The following is a 16,014-nucleotide window of genomic DNA, read 5'->3' on the forward strand; positions in this document are numbered from 1 at the left end:
TTTACCTTTAGGATGCTTTGGGCTGATCCTGCGTTGAGCAGGGGGTTGGACTAGATGGCCTGCATGGCCCCTTCCAACTCTAGGATTCTATGATTCTATGGCATGGTCAGCGGCAAAAGGAAACATGGTCGCCAAAGGATCCGCTGGCTCCTATCAAAGCCGATACAGGGATGACCATGAACCAACTGAAAGCAGCAGTCATTGATAGAAACGTATAGCGAAAACTTTCCTATAGAATCACTGATGGCCGTACACGACTGAACAGATAACATTGTCATCAAGGTTGTGAGCAGGCCTTGACAAGTTTCAAAGATCTAAGTGGATTCACACTAACATGTTCTTGTCTTGGGATTAGTTGGAGTGAACTTGCTCGAGAATCCCTCATGACCATTGGCAATGGGTATGTCAAACCCCTTGATTTATAGATGAGGAAAGCGATTGAAATATATTACCTTGGCTGACCCATTTGTCGCTGGAGTACTTGGACTACAGGCCAAGCTTTAAAAATATGCACCGGCAGATATCCCGGTTTATAACCTTGCAAACTAATTCTGTATTCAGGATTATGAAAGATGGGTGGAGTCTGGTGTCACTAAAAGGACTTGAACGGCAGCAGGTATGGCTTGGCTTTCTCAAAATTGTGACATAAAGTTGCAACATTTGGTTGGTTTAGACATTTCCATTGGACCCGTGACAAGTTGTGAAACGAATAATTGTGGGCTTCCTTAGTCGTTTTTCATTTTATATAATAATAAGGGAGGAAAGGGTTGATTTACAGACCTTTTGTGACATTGTAACTGAATCCTATATAAAAGACAAATTTGATATATGTAGGCCTGGGGAAACAATATTAAATTCTTCTGTATCTGAAGAGGAATGGAAGTCACAAGTCCTGTCGATATTTGTAAGCACGTGTAACTGTGAAAGAAAACTTTTATAAACTCAGATATCTATGGTAAAGGTAAAGGTAAAGGTATCCCCTGTGCAAGCACCGGGTCATGTCTGACCCTTGGGGTGACGCCCTCTAGCGTTTTCATGGCAGACTCAATACGGGGTGGTTTGCCAGTGCCTTCCCCAGTCATGACCGTTTACCCCCCCAGCAAGCTGGGTACTCATTTGACCGACCTCGGAAGGAGGGAAGGCTGAGTCGATCTCGAGCCGGCTGCTGGGATCGAACTCCCAGCCTCGTGGGCAGAGCTTTCAGGCTGCATGTCTGCTGCCTTTCCACTCTGTGCCACAAGAGGCTCTTTATATTTATGGTATTTGCATCTTAAAAGACTCAATAAACAAGGTAATTTTTCGAGAAAGCCTGAAATGAGAATGGTTATCTTCCATGTCTATATGGGGTGGCCGTGTCCAATTGCGCAAAAAGTTGGGGTGAAGGTTATATTGCCAATTATACCTTTTAATCTCTTACCGTCAATGATTCCTTTGAATAGTTCTCTGGGTTCAGTAATTCCATGATTATCATTCTCAAGTACTTGCAGCCGTAGGGGAGTGGCGGGCTATAAATCGAAGTAATAAATCAATAAGTAAATAAATAAAAGTTTTCACATGTCTAGATTTGAAGCGACAGAACAAAATCTGAGTCCGATGGTCCTTTAAGACCAACCACGTTTCCTTCTGGAGATAAGCTTTCGCATGCGTGCACACGTCCTTCTGAAGTAACTGAAGGAGCGTGTATGCACATGAACATTTATCCCCAGAATTAAACTTGGTGGGTCTTAAATGGGTCACTGGACTCAAAGGCTGTTGTTGGAAGGTTACTGCTTCATGGCAACCAGCATCTCGTTTCAAAGTTATGTAACCGTCTTCCATCGGTAAGCTTTAGAAACGCTAAGACATTGCATCTTAAATGGAATGTGTCTTTATTTTTATGTCCCTGTTGAAATTTGGAAAGTGGCGTGTCTCTTCCATAACACTGGAGAATAAAGATACAATATTCATACGACTATTCGTATGAAGTTTTATTCCAGGTGAGCTTTCTTGCACATGCACCCTTCTTCATAGGCGCCAAAGTTCGCACTTTGAATAAAACATGATTGGTCTTAAAGGTCCCTTTGGACTCAATTTTTTTTCTGCTACTGCAGACCAACATGGCTACCCACCTGAATCTAATCATATCCAGGACGTTGTTGATTTTGCAAACGCTACAACAGATTTTTTCTATATGTGGCGGTCTTGCTCAAGGGTCCACATAGGAATATTGAAAGCTCCCTTTTCAAGCAGAAATGTTGTTTTGTAATTATGTTGTTTGAAAGAAACTGAAGAGAAATTACTTACATTTAGTTTTTTGGGCTGATCCTGTGTTGAGCAGGTGGTTGGACGAGATGGCCTGTATGGCCCCTTCCAACTCTTTGATTCTGTGATTCTATGATTCTAGTTACAGCTCGCTAGGCTTCTTTATTTTATTTATTACATTTATATACCGCCCTCCCCTTGTGGCTCAAGGCGGTTTACATATAAACACACACAGTGATGGACATCAAAATAAGTCTTGGACATTGCTGCAGCTGTCTGCTACAGTGAAATAAGTATGTTATTTGGTTAAATTTAATTCTTACCGGCATAATGAGGATAAGTTGAAATATGGTGAGCTGTAGTATCCCAGGAACGGAAGGTGTCATGGTGTCGCCCAGTCCCATCAAATCTTGGAAGCCAAGCAGGGCTGGTATCTGGAAGGGAGACCACCAATCCAGACTCTGCAAGAAGAAGAAGAAGAGTTGGTTCTTATATGCCGCTTTGCTCTACCCGAAGGAGTCTCAAAGTGGCATACATTCGCCTTCCTTTCCTCTCCGCACAACAGACACTCTGTGAGGGAGGGGAGGCTGAGGGAGACCTGAGATTACTGAAGAAGAAGAAGAAGAGCTGGTTCTTATATGCCGCTTTGCTCTACCCGAAGGAGTCTCAAAGCAAGAAGAAGGCCCCTTCGTTAGGGTTGCCAAAAGTCACATATGGTATTTACACATATGGTATTCCTAGTTTTATCGATATAAATACCCAGCACCACCAGGAAGTTATATAGTTGCTGTTTGGGGTAAGATGTTGGTCTCAACATTTATAACATACTTATCTCACCACACAAAGTTTGTTTGTTTATTTATTTTCAGATTTTTAGACCGCCACTCCCGGAATCAACTGGCTCGCGGAGGTTCACGTAAATCTAAAATCCCATAAAAAGGTAGCATTCCCATACGAAACCCAAGATGGTGGTAAAAAACACAACACAGCACAACAACAGGGTGACCCACCCTGCCCCTCCCATGCTGTCCGCCCCCCATCCAATCCTCCTGGGGGGCAGCTCCAAGGTACAAGCAATGGATTTAAAGTCAAAGTTTTCATAAATTGTGCCACCAAATGTGTAATATACATGATTTTATGTCCCTGTCATTTAGTTTACGTGGGAATGACGATAAGTGGCGATACGTCACTTCAAGAAGGACGTAGATAAAATTGAAAGGGTACAGAGGAGAGCGATGAGGATGATCTGGGGCCAAGGGACCAAACCCTATGAAGATAGGTTGAGGGACTTGGGAATGTTCAGCCTGGAGAAAAGGAGGTTGAGAGGGGACATGATAGCCCTCTTTAAGTATTTGAAAGGTTGTCACTTGGAGGAGGGCAGGATGCTGTTCCCATTGGCTTCAGAGGAAAGGATGCACAGTAATGGGTTTAAACTTCAAGTACAATGATATAGGCTAGATATCAGGAAAAAGTTTTTCACAGTCAGAGTAGTTCAGCAGTGGAATAGGCTGCCTAAGGAGGTGGTGAGCTCCCCCTCACTGGAAGTCTTCAAGCAAGGGTTGGATACACACTTTTCTTGGATGCTTTAGGATGCTTAGGGCTGATCCTGCGTTGAGCAGGGGGTTGGACTAGATGGCCTGTATGGCCCCTTCCAACTCTAGGATTCTGTGATTCTATGATTCTATAAGGCCCCTTAAAGTACGCATGCTGGAACATGTATCCTGACTCAAGATGAAAATAAAGGGCGTCCCAATGCAGAGCCACTTTGAGAAGAAAGGGCATGATCCTGAGGATGTACGTTGTTTTTTTTAATAGAAACAATCACCTCTGGCATCAGCAACAGAAGGGGCGTCAATAAAGCATTGCTTCAACAGGAGACGGGCTACATTTCTTAGCTTTGCACCTTAATGGTCTCAACAACACCTGGGACTTGTCAAGCCATTTGTAAATGTTACCTTAATTGGATGAGTCACACCTGTTAATTTACAGTCAGGTTAAAAGTGAATAAGTAAAGAGGTCTCGTGGGGATTTCGAAGCCTGTGAGCTGTTAGAAAACCTCCCAGAAATTTTGAGCCTGCCGGAATATGACGTACGGTAAGATTTCAAACATTCATGTACGAGTGTAAAAATGAATTATGGTCAGTCTATAGGCATTACACCATGTTGATATTATAGATTTTACTTTATTTATTTTTCTCTCATAGAAACAGCTGAAAGAATGAAAGGAACTGCAGATTGGAAGTAGGTGGAAATTTCATTGTTTATTTAAAATGAGCATTGAACATGCATCAAATACTAATACGTTGCAATGTCATTTCATCGAGAATACCACTGAAGAAGAAAGATCGAAAACGGGAAACAGAATCATATAGTTTATCCGGAACCCGTTTTGGTGGCTACAGCTTGCTCCATACGTTATATTATTTGAAAGAATCAATATTTCCCTATAAGGGAATCTCAGGTTGTGAACATTTAAAACAGCAACAGATACAAATAAAAATAAGGAGAATTAAGTTCAGCCAAATGGCCGGAGTTTTTTCTTGTTTTCTGGACGAATAGTCCGACCAGCCTTATTTGCACCACAAGGTATGTCTGGACAGGCTGTCTACAGGCCTGCACAAGGAGCGGGAAGTTCTTCCTAGCCCGGCCTCAACCAAACGCCTGGCGGAAGAGCTCCGTCTTACAGGCCCTGCGGAAAGCTGGTAGATCCTGCAGGGCCCTTAACTCTTCCGGGAGCTCATTCCACCAGGTTGTGGCCAGGACTGAAAAGACCCTGGCCTCAATGGGCTAAAACTTTATTTACAATCCGTTCAACTCAACGCTGTGGAATGACAGGCAGAGCCACTGATACGTTCCTATTTCTATACAATTTTATAGCCACTGTTTCCACAAATTGTTGTTCTTTGTATATATCCTAGTTATGATTTGTCTTGGATTCTTTACATTAGATACAAAGATACAAAAAGCCTTTATTGGCGTAAAAAACAATACAGGTAAGGAGATACAAAATGGTACAATTATAAGAGTCAGACAGAGTTACTCAATTTTGTTAAAAACAGGGAGTTAATACTAAAAACCTTTGCTAAAAATTTTGCAATGCGGGCGGTCCGCTCGGGATCCCTTGCTATCAAGTAGTTTATTGATCGCTGCCGTTTCGTTACTATGGAGTTGAAGGGAAGATAGAATATCGGATATCCCCTGACGGTATAAAGAAAACTTAGGGCAGAACATAATAATATGCAGAAGGAGATCAGGGACCATACAGCCGTGAAAACATAGTCTCTCCGCTAAATGAATGCGGTTAAACCTTCCTAAAAGAACATTAGAGGGGAAAGAGTTCAGCCGAGCAAATAAGAGTGCTTTCCTGTCAGAGAAAGCTTCGATACTAGTCAGGTAGGGGGGGATAACTTTGTATAGCGGGACAATATTCCATACACGGGGAGAGCAAGATGGAGATGTGAATGACAGTAAGGATTGATATTCAATGTCTTCTAGTTTCCTTACTATACACTTATATATGCCTTTCTCCTCGAGATCCATCACGGAATGTATGTCTAAGTCCAATGAGAGGAGTTTGTTAGAGAGTCTGTGAGACCAATTGGAGTTATGGGGATCGCTCAGCAGAGCAGCTAAAAGGTTATTTGAATGAGCCCTAAAATGAAGACTGATCCAGTACCTAAAGGTAAGAGACCAGGCTCCGGTTTCAAGTCTCTGTTGGCCCAGTTCAGCAATTAAGATGTCATTAGCCACATTTCTAGGGACTTGGAATAATGACGATTGGGATGTGAGTACCCTGCATAGATGGCCCATGAGGTCCCTTCCAACTCTATGATTCTATTATTCTATGATTCTATGATTATAATTCTATGATTATGATTCTATGATTCTATGATTATGATTCTATGATTATGATTCTATGATTCTATGATTATAATTCTATGATTATGATTCTATGATTTTATTATTATGATTTTATGAATGTATGATTTTATGAATTTATGATTCTATGATTCTATGATTATGATTCTATGATTCTATGATTCTATGATTATGATTCTATGATTCTATGATTCTATGATTATGATTCTATGAAAAACAGATACAAATTACAACTGAGCAACTGAACGCTATCAGATATATGACTTCCCAGAACCCTGCTTTGTGTGTGTGTGTGTGTGGGGGGGGTGCTATCCACTCCCCCCCCTCCCATGCACTTGCCAGACAAAATAGCCGTGTCGCCCCATGGGCTGCACATGTTCTCTTGTGGAATCCACCACTCCGTCCCCATCCTCAAGTGGAACCACCTGCCGCAGACATCTGTTCCTCTGCGTGCTGCTCACAATTAGAGGGAAGAGGGATCCTGTATCAGATATTGTCACGGTAACAACCTCAAACACAAGTCTTTATCCCCGGGGGCAGCCGGAGAAGTTATTTTAATGGCTAAATAGCTAACCCACTAATTCGTGTTTGTGCAGCTCAAGCAACGGCCACCGTGGGCATGGTCTCTGCGAAAGATTTCGGGAGCCGCTCGGCCCAGCTGCCAGGGTTAAGAGGCTACGATGACATGCAGAGCGGCTTTTATTTAGCAAAGCCAGGCATGTCCGGCCTTGGTGTGCAGCGATTTGGAAAGGGAGGGAGAGCATCATGCTGGCTTCTGCCGTTATCGGCGGAAGCAAAGGAAAGCCTGGATCCTTCCCTGTTTGCCAGGGTCCGCTCGCAGGAGAAGGACGGCATCTGCTCATGAACGGAGGACTCCACAAAGGACCATTACCTCCCCTTCTAAAAGTCTTGGTTCCCGACCATGAATTTCTACTGCAAGGATCCGTTGGGGTGTATGATTCAATGTTGGCATTTCCACTTTACTCTCGGTGGGGGGTTTGTTGCGGGTATGATGTTTTAAGATGGCTGCTCTGTGCTGTTTTAGGTGGTTTTATGTGCTGCAGAGTGGCAAGGCAGCAGAAATGCAGTCTGAAAGCTCTGCCCATGAGGCTGGGAGTTTGATCCCAGCAGCCGGCTCAAGGTGGACTCAGCCTTCCCTCCTTCCGAGGTCGGTCAAATGAGTACCCAGCTTGCTGGGGGGTAAACGGTAATGACTGGGGAAGGCACTGGCAAACCACCCCGTATTGAGTCTGCCATGAAAACGCTGGAGAGCGTCACCCCAAGGGTCAGACATGACTCGGTGCTTGCACAGGGGATTCCTTTACCTTTACCTTTATATTATTTTAACTGTGTCTTTAAATGCGGTTTTTATCATTAGTTCAATTTAGAGCCCATTTTTCCCATGCGTATGAGAAAGTATAGAGCCACAGAATCCTAGAGTTGGAAGGTGTCCATACAAGCCATCTAGTCCACCCCCTGCTCAATACAGGATCAGCCTCAAACACCCAGGAGAAGGATCTGTCTAGCCACTGCTTAAAGACCACAACTGAGGGGGAGCTCCCCACCTCCTGAGGAAGCCTATTCCACTGCTGAACTAGACTCACAGAATCCTAGAGTGGGAAGGGGCCATCCAGGCAACCTAGTCCCACCCCCCTGCTCAGTGCAGGATCAGGCTCAAGCACCCAGGAGAAGGATCTGTTCTCACTCCCCTTGGGCATCTTAGCTGCCAGCTGGCAGAACTCACCTGCGCGCTGGGCGACAGTCTTAGTACTTTTGCGCAAGTTCCTGAGTTGCTCCCGGGCCACGTCTGTCGGGAGCAGGTCCTCAAAATGTTTGCGCAGGGTCTGCGTGAACCAATCGTAGTCCAGGAACTCTGGGGCTCCCACGTCAAGTAGCCCCACATAACCCAGGCTGCCTCCTTTTCAAGGAAGTCCCTGACATAGAGCACCTTCTCAGCTCCATCTGCGAATAGGTGACCAGAATCCGACAAGAAGCCAAGCACCTGGACCAATAAGTACACCAGTTTGTCATCAAAAGTAGCTCGCAGTTTCCAAAATTCTAGCCATGGATTCTGCAGTGGTCCCTACTCCATCTTGCCACGAGCAGCATGCCCCGGTTGCCTCTTGACCACTGGTGTGGGGCCCGATCCCTGGGCTTTCGTCTGTGGCACCTTCACCTGTGGCTTGCAACTTCGCACCTTTACCTTGCCTCTCCGTTTCCGTATCAGATGGGTCCGAATCCGACCCCCGCCAATCGCCATCATCCCAGTCGTCTGGGACTCTCTTCCCCAACTCTAGTAAAAACCACTTTCCCACGGCTTGAACTTTCTTGCTTTTGCCGGTCACCAGCGCTGCAAGTAGATCAGGTGACAGTGGATGAGCGAGAGGGTTGTGAGTGTCCTGCCTAGTGCAGGGGGTTGGACTAGATGACCCAGGAGGCCCCTTCCAACTCTAGGATTCTATGCCGTAGTTAACTTCTCCTGCATCACTGCCATGTCTCAGGTGACCACAGTTTCTATGTCCAGGTAGCTTCTTGCCCCCCTGGATGACCAGTGTTGGAGCTCTTCAACGTAACGAGTTAGATGCTGCACACCTCTCCATTCTGTTACATACTGAGAGGTTTCTGTACCCACCGAGGGTGGGGTGCTCAGGACATGTGCCACCCCAGAGTTTCACAGGGCATCGTGCTTGTCCTTCTTCTTGCACTCCTTCCCAGAGCACTCCGTGGTGGCATCTGCCCTGAGAATTTCGGAAGCTTTATCCTCCGTCTGCATGGTGAGAACGGGGAAGCACCCTTGAGGGAGTCCCCATTAACTTCTGTTTCTAAATAAGCAACCTCATAGAGTGAAAGCTTCTACAACGAAGCCAAAAGTCAGGACTGAGGAACAAAGCATAGAACAAGCAATATTGGGGTTCCTCTCCTCTTCCCAAGGGAATTCGAACCAGACACAGTTCAAAGGAGTCAAAACAGAGATAACCATTTGGCCGTTCAGAACTACAGGTCTGGGAACTAAGGGGCACTAACAAAAGGGAGTTGTAAAACATGGTGGCCGGAAACAACCTTGGCCTGTCAAACCAAAGCATCTGTGTTATATCAGAGCAAGACAGGTCAAAACAGGCAACAGACTCAAATCATTGAAACTGAATTAAAATCATGGCAGAAAACCTGTGGATTTTGACTATGTGTTTTCTTTTTCTGGGCTTATCTTAGGGTGGGACTTCAGAGCCTAGCCAAATATTTTTAGGACTCAGCACCAGGCGGTTGTGTGGGAGATATGTTGGTTTTGGTTGCTAACCAGGCCCTTTGGGCTAAAGCAGTTGTAAAGACGCTTTTCATCTCAAGTTAATTGAATACCGTTTGGATCACGTTCTGGCAGCGATCACCCCCTCTCAAAAAGCTTTGCTTGCAGTTTCATGCCACGACATCAGAACTAAATTTCACGGACGGCGGAAGCAGTGAGGGCAGAAGCCACTGTCCCCGTACACAATTCAACAGGTGCCGAGTGAAACATTTATTATCTCTCTATGGGAGCCTGTGCGTCATACTCAAGAGCCTCCTTGTTCCACAGAAAGACTTTGCCGTGGGCTCCGTGTTAATGTTGGCCACAACTTGGACGTTTTGTACTTGTAGAACTTTTATAGGTACTAATTGTTGTTCTTTTGTATGAAACACGAACCTGGTGGAGACATGAAGTGGAAATACATTGAGGATTCCGTTGCACTAGCAAGTAAACCATTTGCTGCTTTCTGAGCAGCGGCACGAAGACAAGGATGTAAAGAATTCAGACGAGTTCACTCCCACGGAGAGTTTATTAACGTTGCTCTCAAGCATGTCCACTGAAGATGTGATTTGAGACTTTTTGCCAGCACAGGCCTGGAGACAGAAATCGATACAGGAAAACTTAAGGCACCGAAATGCCACGTATTCTACACTGATGACAGCATTTATGATAATAACATGTGATTCTATACGGCACTGTTGAATAGTGTTGTTGAGGACTGTCCCTTTAAATTTGGAAGGTCTATGATTTATTCTGAGCAAGCATCGGAGTGATATCATTATCAGCAGTGCCGTATTGTAATATTGTTGTTTAACACATGAGATTTGGATTCACTAGAACACATTTTGAAGCACCATTGCCACTCCTAAATAAAACTGTTGGGAATATAGTCCTTAGCAGCGGATATTAAACAGGACTGTTGTTTTTAAGTTAACTTTAAGTTAACTTCGTGGTGTATGTTCTGGGCAGTTCCGCACATTGGAAAAATAGCATTACGCCAGCAAAATAGCACAACTCTAAAAAAAAAAAACACGCCACTTGGTGGGTGCTTTTTAAAAAGTGTTAATAGTCACTATGGTACCCACAGGCACCATGTTGTGGTCCTTCGCACTATGGCAGGGGTGGTCAAGCTGCCAGATGTCCATGGACTACAATTCCCATGAGCCCCTACCCTGGAGAGCCACAGTTTGGCCATCCCTGTGTTATGAAATACCACAGGGTGAGTATGTAGAAGTCACTCCTGAATGCTCCTCCATGCAAGTTAAGAACCTAGCGCTCCAAAGATGAAGATTTTAACCCTGTTCTGCTACCTTTTCTGCTTGCAAGGAGTCTGGTAGACAAAACCCAAAAATCTGAGTCCCCACATACAATCTGAAGCGGCGTATCAAACAAAATAACGCTATGCCATTTGTTGTTGCTGTTGTTGTCGTCGTCATTGTCAGCCATTCAGTCGTGTCTGACTCTTGGCAATCCCATGGCACACCTGTCACCACAATCCCCAATCCTGCACTTGTTCAGCCGTGCAATGTTCTGGCCAGTGTCCATCCTGATTGCGTTTATCCATCATGTTCTTTGTCAGTCTGGTTTCCTTTTTCCACTGACCAGTCCTAGCATAACTGTTTTCTCCTTTGAGCTGGATCGCAGGATATGGCCAAAGTAAGTGAGCCGGAGTTTCGTGATTTTGCCTACTGGTGACAGATCAGACTTTATGCAGTGGAATAGGCTGCCTAAGGAGGTGGTGAGCTCCCCATCACTGGCAGCCTTCAAGCAAAGGTTGGATGCACACTTTTCTTGGGTGCTTTAGGATGGTTAGGGCTGATCCTGCGTTGAGCAGGGGGTTGGACTAGATGGCCTCTATGGGCCCCTTCCAACTCTTTGATTCTGTGATTCTATGATTCACTGTTGTATTTCCGTCTTTATGACTTTTGCTGTCCTTCTCCAACACCAGAGTTCAAATGAATGGATTCTTCCCTTATCGAATATTTTCATTGTCCAACTTTCAACACGTTGATTCTTCTTGTCCGATTTTTTCGTTGTCCAACTTTCACAGCCATAAGTGGCTATCTGTAGCATGATAGATCGAACAAATCTACATTTGGTAGTCAGGCTTCTGTCCTTGCTTTTCCATGCCCATCGTTGCTGAGTGACCCGGAACAAATCGCCACTCCCGTCAATTTGTGACGCAAGGGAAATGAATTCTTGAACGCTTTCCATCTCTTCACCATCGATGGTTATTGTGATACGTCTGCTTTTTGCAGCGGTCATTATTTTTTGTCTTTTTTGTGTTTGAGAAAAGGCCAAATTTCTTGATTCATTGACCTTTGTAATCAGGTGTTCTAGGCCTTCCTTAGTCCCTGACAGGAAACTGTTAGACACAGGGAGGTGAGCCCTACCTCTCTTACCACTCAAAACCCAGGTTAAAGGTAAAGGTATCCCCTGTGCAAGCACCGAGTCATGTCTGACCCTTGGGGTGACGCCCTCCAGCATTTTCATGGCAGACTCAATACGGGGTGGTTTGCCAGTGCCTTCCCCAGTCATTACCGGTTACCCCCCCAGCAAGCAAGCTGGGTACTCATTTTACCGACCTCGGAAGGATGGAAGGCTGACCCTTGAGCCGGCTGCTGGGATCGAACTCCCAACCTCATGGGCAAAGCTTTCAGATGGCTGCCTTACCACTCTGCGCCACAAGAGGCTCATAAACCCAGGTTAAGAAAGCCTAATCTACAGTATTTGTGTCTCACCTCAAGTGGCATACATAGATTTCCTCTACCCCCCCTTGCCCTTACAATAGTCCTGCAAGGTAGAGAACATGAAAGGCTAAGAGAGGCCCTGCTGGAACAGTCAAGTGGTCCATCTAGTGCAGCATCCTCTTTCACACGATGGCCAACCGGTTGCCTTGGAGGGCCATCAAACAGGGCACCGCCCTTTCATGTTGTCTTCTAGCATAGCAATCCCCAACCTGTGGGCCGCGGACCACATGTGGCCCTTGGACTAATTGGAGTTGGGCCCCGAAGGACACCTTCTCCCCCTCCCTCCAGCCCTTTACTTCATCCACGATCTGGCAGGTGCACATGGGACTATCTCGTTGCAGAGAAACAAGCTCAGGGTTCCCATTGATTTGTCATTGTCATGAAGAAGAAGAAGAAGAAGAAGAAGGAAGAAGGAAGAAGAAGAAGAAGAAGAAGGAAGAAGGAAGAAGAAGAAGAAGAAGAAGAAGAAGAAGAAGAAGGAAGAAGAAGAAGATGAAGGAAGAAGGAAGAAGAAGAAGAAGAACAAGAGGAAGAAGAAGAAGCAGCAGAAGCAGAAGCAGAAGCAGAAGCAGAAGCAGAAGAAGAAGAAGAAGAAGAAGAAGAAGAAGAAGAAGAAGAAGAGTTGGTTCTTATATGCCTCTTTTCTCTACCCGAAGGAGGCTCAAAGCGGCTTCCAGTCGCCTTCCCTTTCCTCTCCCCACCACAGACACCCTGTGGGGTAAGTGAGGCTGAGTTAAAATTTCCATGAAAATAAAGTTAAAATTGAGTTAAAATTTCCATGAAAATAAAATGTTCCTTATGTTCATTGTTGTGCCGTGTCTGTATCTTATTTTGAAGGGATGTTTAAACATGACCATAGCGACCAGAGTCAGTGAGCGTTAAGGCACCGGGCCTCAGTAAAATTGTCAAGCGCTGAGTGGTCCCCGGTGATAAAAAGGTTGGAGACCACTGTTCTAGCATGTGGATTCAGAGACGAACTGCCTCTGGATGTGGAAGTTCCCTTTACTGCGAGTTGCCATTTGGTAAACTGCTCCTCCGTGACAAAATGGAAGGCCTTTCTTCCAGCTGTCTTTTCTTCCAGCATGAGTTTTGTGAGCCAAATCTCACTCTCTCAGATGCAATGAATTGGTTCGATGCGTTTATGGGGGGACAACGAGCAAAAAAAGCACACTCCCGTCCCGTCCGAGGATTCCTTACATCATCTGCAAGCTTGCAAAAGATACTGAGGCACACGTCCTGGCTTGCACAGGATGTCAGAGCTCAGGCTGTTTAAGCTAAAGGAGCCAAGAGGACACACAGGCTGACCCTCCCCTGAGCGGCTTCAAACTTTCCGTATCTGAGGATGCCTCCCCCTTAAAAAAAAAACCAGGATAAAAGTTAGCAGGCTTCTTGCAGCTTGCAGAGAAAGAAGAAAACAGGGCATCCTGCCCCATGTGCTGCGGGAGATTTTGCTAAACGCTGGGCTGTCTCGGCCAAACTGGAACAGGTGGCATCTCTCGTTGGCAGGCAGGCTAATCTTAGCCAGGGCTGGGGAGAGGAGGGGGACACAGCTGCAGGAATGTGCTTCCACAGCAGCTCCTGTGGCTTCTACTCAGGAGCCCCAAATAGGGCATCATCCTGCTCGCCGGCATTTCGCCGTCTGTCGCTTTTACCGCACTTTCTTCGCAGGGCCGTGGCGCCGCGACACCGCCCACCGGGCCATTGGCACCTTGGCGAATCTGAGGTTCTGGGTGGAGGGAAGATTTGATCGCAGGAAGGGGGAAAGAGGCCATGGGTTCTTGCAGCATCTCTCCCTCTCCCTCTCTCTGCATGGCCGGCTAGAGGTTTTTTGTGAGCACTCAGATGACAAGGCGTTCTTGACTGTCACTCAGAGATTTTTTATCAGCTTGCATCTGCGTCCAAAACACTGGACAAGGACTGGTCTGGTGCAGATGACCAAGGGATGCAGAAGAATCCTCCAGTGAGAGGAGGAGGAGGAGGAGGAGGAGGAGGAGGAGGAGGAGGAGGAGAAGAGTTGGTTCTTATATGCTGCTTTTCTCTACCTGAGGGAGTCTCAAAGCGGCTTCCAGTCGCCTTCCCTTTCCTCTCCCCACAACAGACACCCTGTGAGGGAGGGGAAGCTGAGAGAGCCCTGAGATTACTGAAGAAGAAGAAGAAGAGTTGGTTCTTATATGCCGCTTTTCTGTACCCGAAGGAGTCTCAAAAAGGCTTACAGTCGCCTTCCCTTTCCTCTCCCCAAAACAGACACCTGTGAGGGAGGTGAGGCTGAGAGAGCCCTGATATTCCTGTTTGATCAGAACAGTTTTATAAGGGCCATGGGGAGTCCAAGGTCCAACTTGCAAAGCAGAGTTCAGCTGGGAGAGCACAACTGGTCCAAGATTAGGCAGATTGTGGCTGGGTGGGCAGGAAGGGTTGTGTCCACGCTTGGCCCTTGGGGCCCTTTCTTGGATGCTCAGGGAAATGCCAGTTGCCACTTTGGGGCCAGGAGGTAAAATTTCCTTCAGGCCAGACTGGCCAGGGATTCTAGGGGTTTATTGGGGTGAGGCATCATTTGGGCATGGAATTGGGGTCACTGTGGGTGGGCAGGTAATTGTGAGTGTCCTGCATTGTGCAGGGGCTTGGACTAGATGACCCTGGAGGTGATGTACAACTCTATGATGACCCAAGTGGCTGGACAAGAAAAGCCCAGGCCCAGAGCTGTTTAGCGCCATCACAGAACCCCAGACAAAATTCCTCCAGGCCTGTTCCTCCCTGCACACAAGTTCGCTGTGCATATGTGTACACAAAACTAGAAGTACACTGTATCTTGCAATCTCCTCCACAAACGAATAAGATTTCCTTATGTTGCCAAGTCATGTGGATGACATAACAATAATTTGGACGAAAAGGGGGAGAAAGTACAAAAACTTGGGGGGGGGGACGACCCAATTTCCTGTTCTCTTTTCACACGCTTCTCTGCATGTTCCTGCTGCAGTCCCAGCTTGCTATGACACTGAAAAGGTCACACCTCCCGTCCTTAATTGTCCCGTTTTGCTAGAGTTTGATTCTTGCGATCCTTAAGGGAAAGAGTCGCTAACAAGGCGGCTAAAAATAAAACTGATTCAGTCCCAGCTTGGAGATGATATTTAAGAGAAGATGAAAGGTAGCTCATGCCAGGCAATGAACACCTGGCTCGTTTTTTGAATCTGAAAACCAGAGGAACGTTCTAGCACTGTCCCTGTGACAAACGGTGGTTGTGCTAAGCAATGCCTTATTTATCAGAAATTGAGTCTCTTTCCTAGAACAAGGACCAAAAACATGGCTATAAACAAACAAACAACTATCTGTCAATTGTTTATTCCTCCTTTTCATAGAATCATAGAGTTGGAAGGGGCCATAGAGGCCATCTAGTCCAACCCCCTGCTCAACGCAGGATCATAGAATCACAGAATCATAGAGTTGGAAGGGGCCACACAGGCCATCTAGTCCAACCCCCTGCTCAACGCAGGATCAGCCCAGAGCATCCTAAAGCATCCAAGAAAAGTGTGCATCCAACCTTTGCTTGAAGACTGCCAGTGAGGGGGAGCTCACCACCTCCTTAGGCAGCCTATTTCTTCCAGATGAGCAGGCAAAAGCATGCATAGGGTCCCGTTTGACTAACAAGGTAAGGCTCTTATACCCCAGTGATGGCCAGACTGTGGCTCTCCAGATACACAAGCTGGCAGAGGCTCATGGTCATTGCAATCCACAGACATCTGGAAAGTCATGATTTGGCCATCCCTGACTTAGAGGCAAGCAACTCGGTGAGCTCTTGGCAAAGCTTGTCATCATCTGCCATTTGTGCAGACTCTCCTGTATGATGTAAATCAAAACGGGCAAGCTCCC

The 16,014-nt window shown here is 46.1% G+C and overlaps 1 long non-coding RNA gene across 1 annotated transcript in view; it reads right to left on the reverse strand.

The window, feature by feature from the left end:
• Positions 1–2,571: 2,571 nt before the first annotated feature.
• LOC143827258 (uncharacterized) overlaps positions 2,572–16,014 on the reverse strand; it is a 64,220-nt gene continuing 50,777 nt past the window's right edge. Inside the window, exon 5 of the long non-coding RNA XR_013227228.1 lies at positions 2,572–2,702. This is a non-coding gene — a long non-coding RNA (uncharacterized LOC143827258). The remainder of the gene's footprint in view (positions 2,703–16,014) is intronic.

This window comes from Paroedura picta, chromosome 17 (genome assembly GCF_049243985.1).
Source record: "Paroedura picta isolate Pp20150507F chromosome 17, Ppicta_v3.0, whole genome shotgun sequence".
Lineage (NCBI taxonomy): Eukaryota > Metazoa > Chordata > Lepidosauria > Squamata > Gekkonidae > Paroedura > Paroedura picta.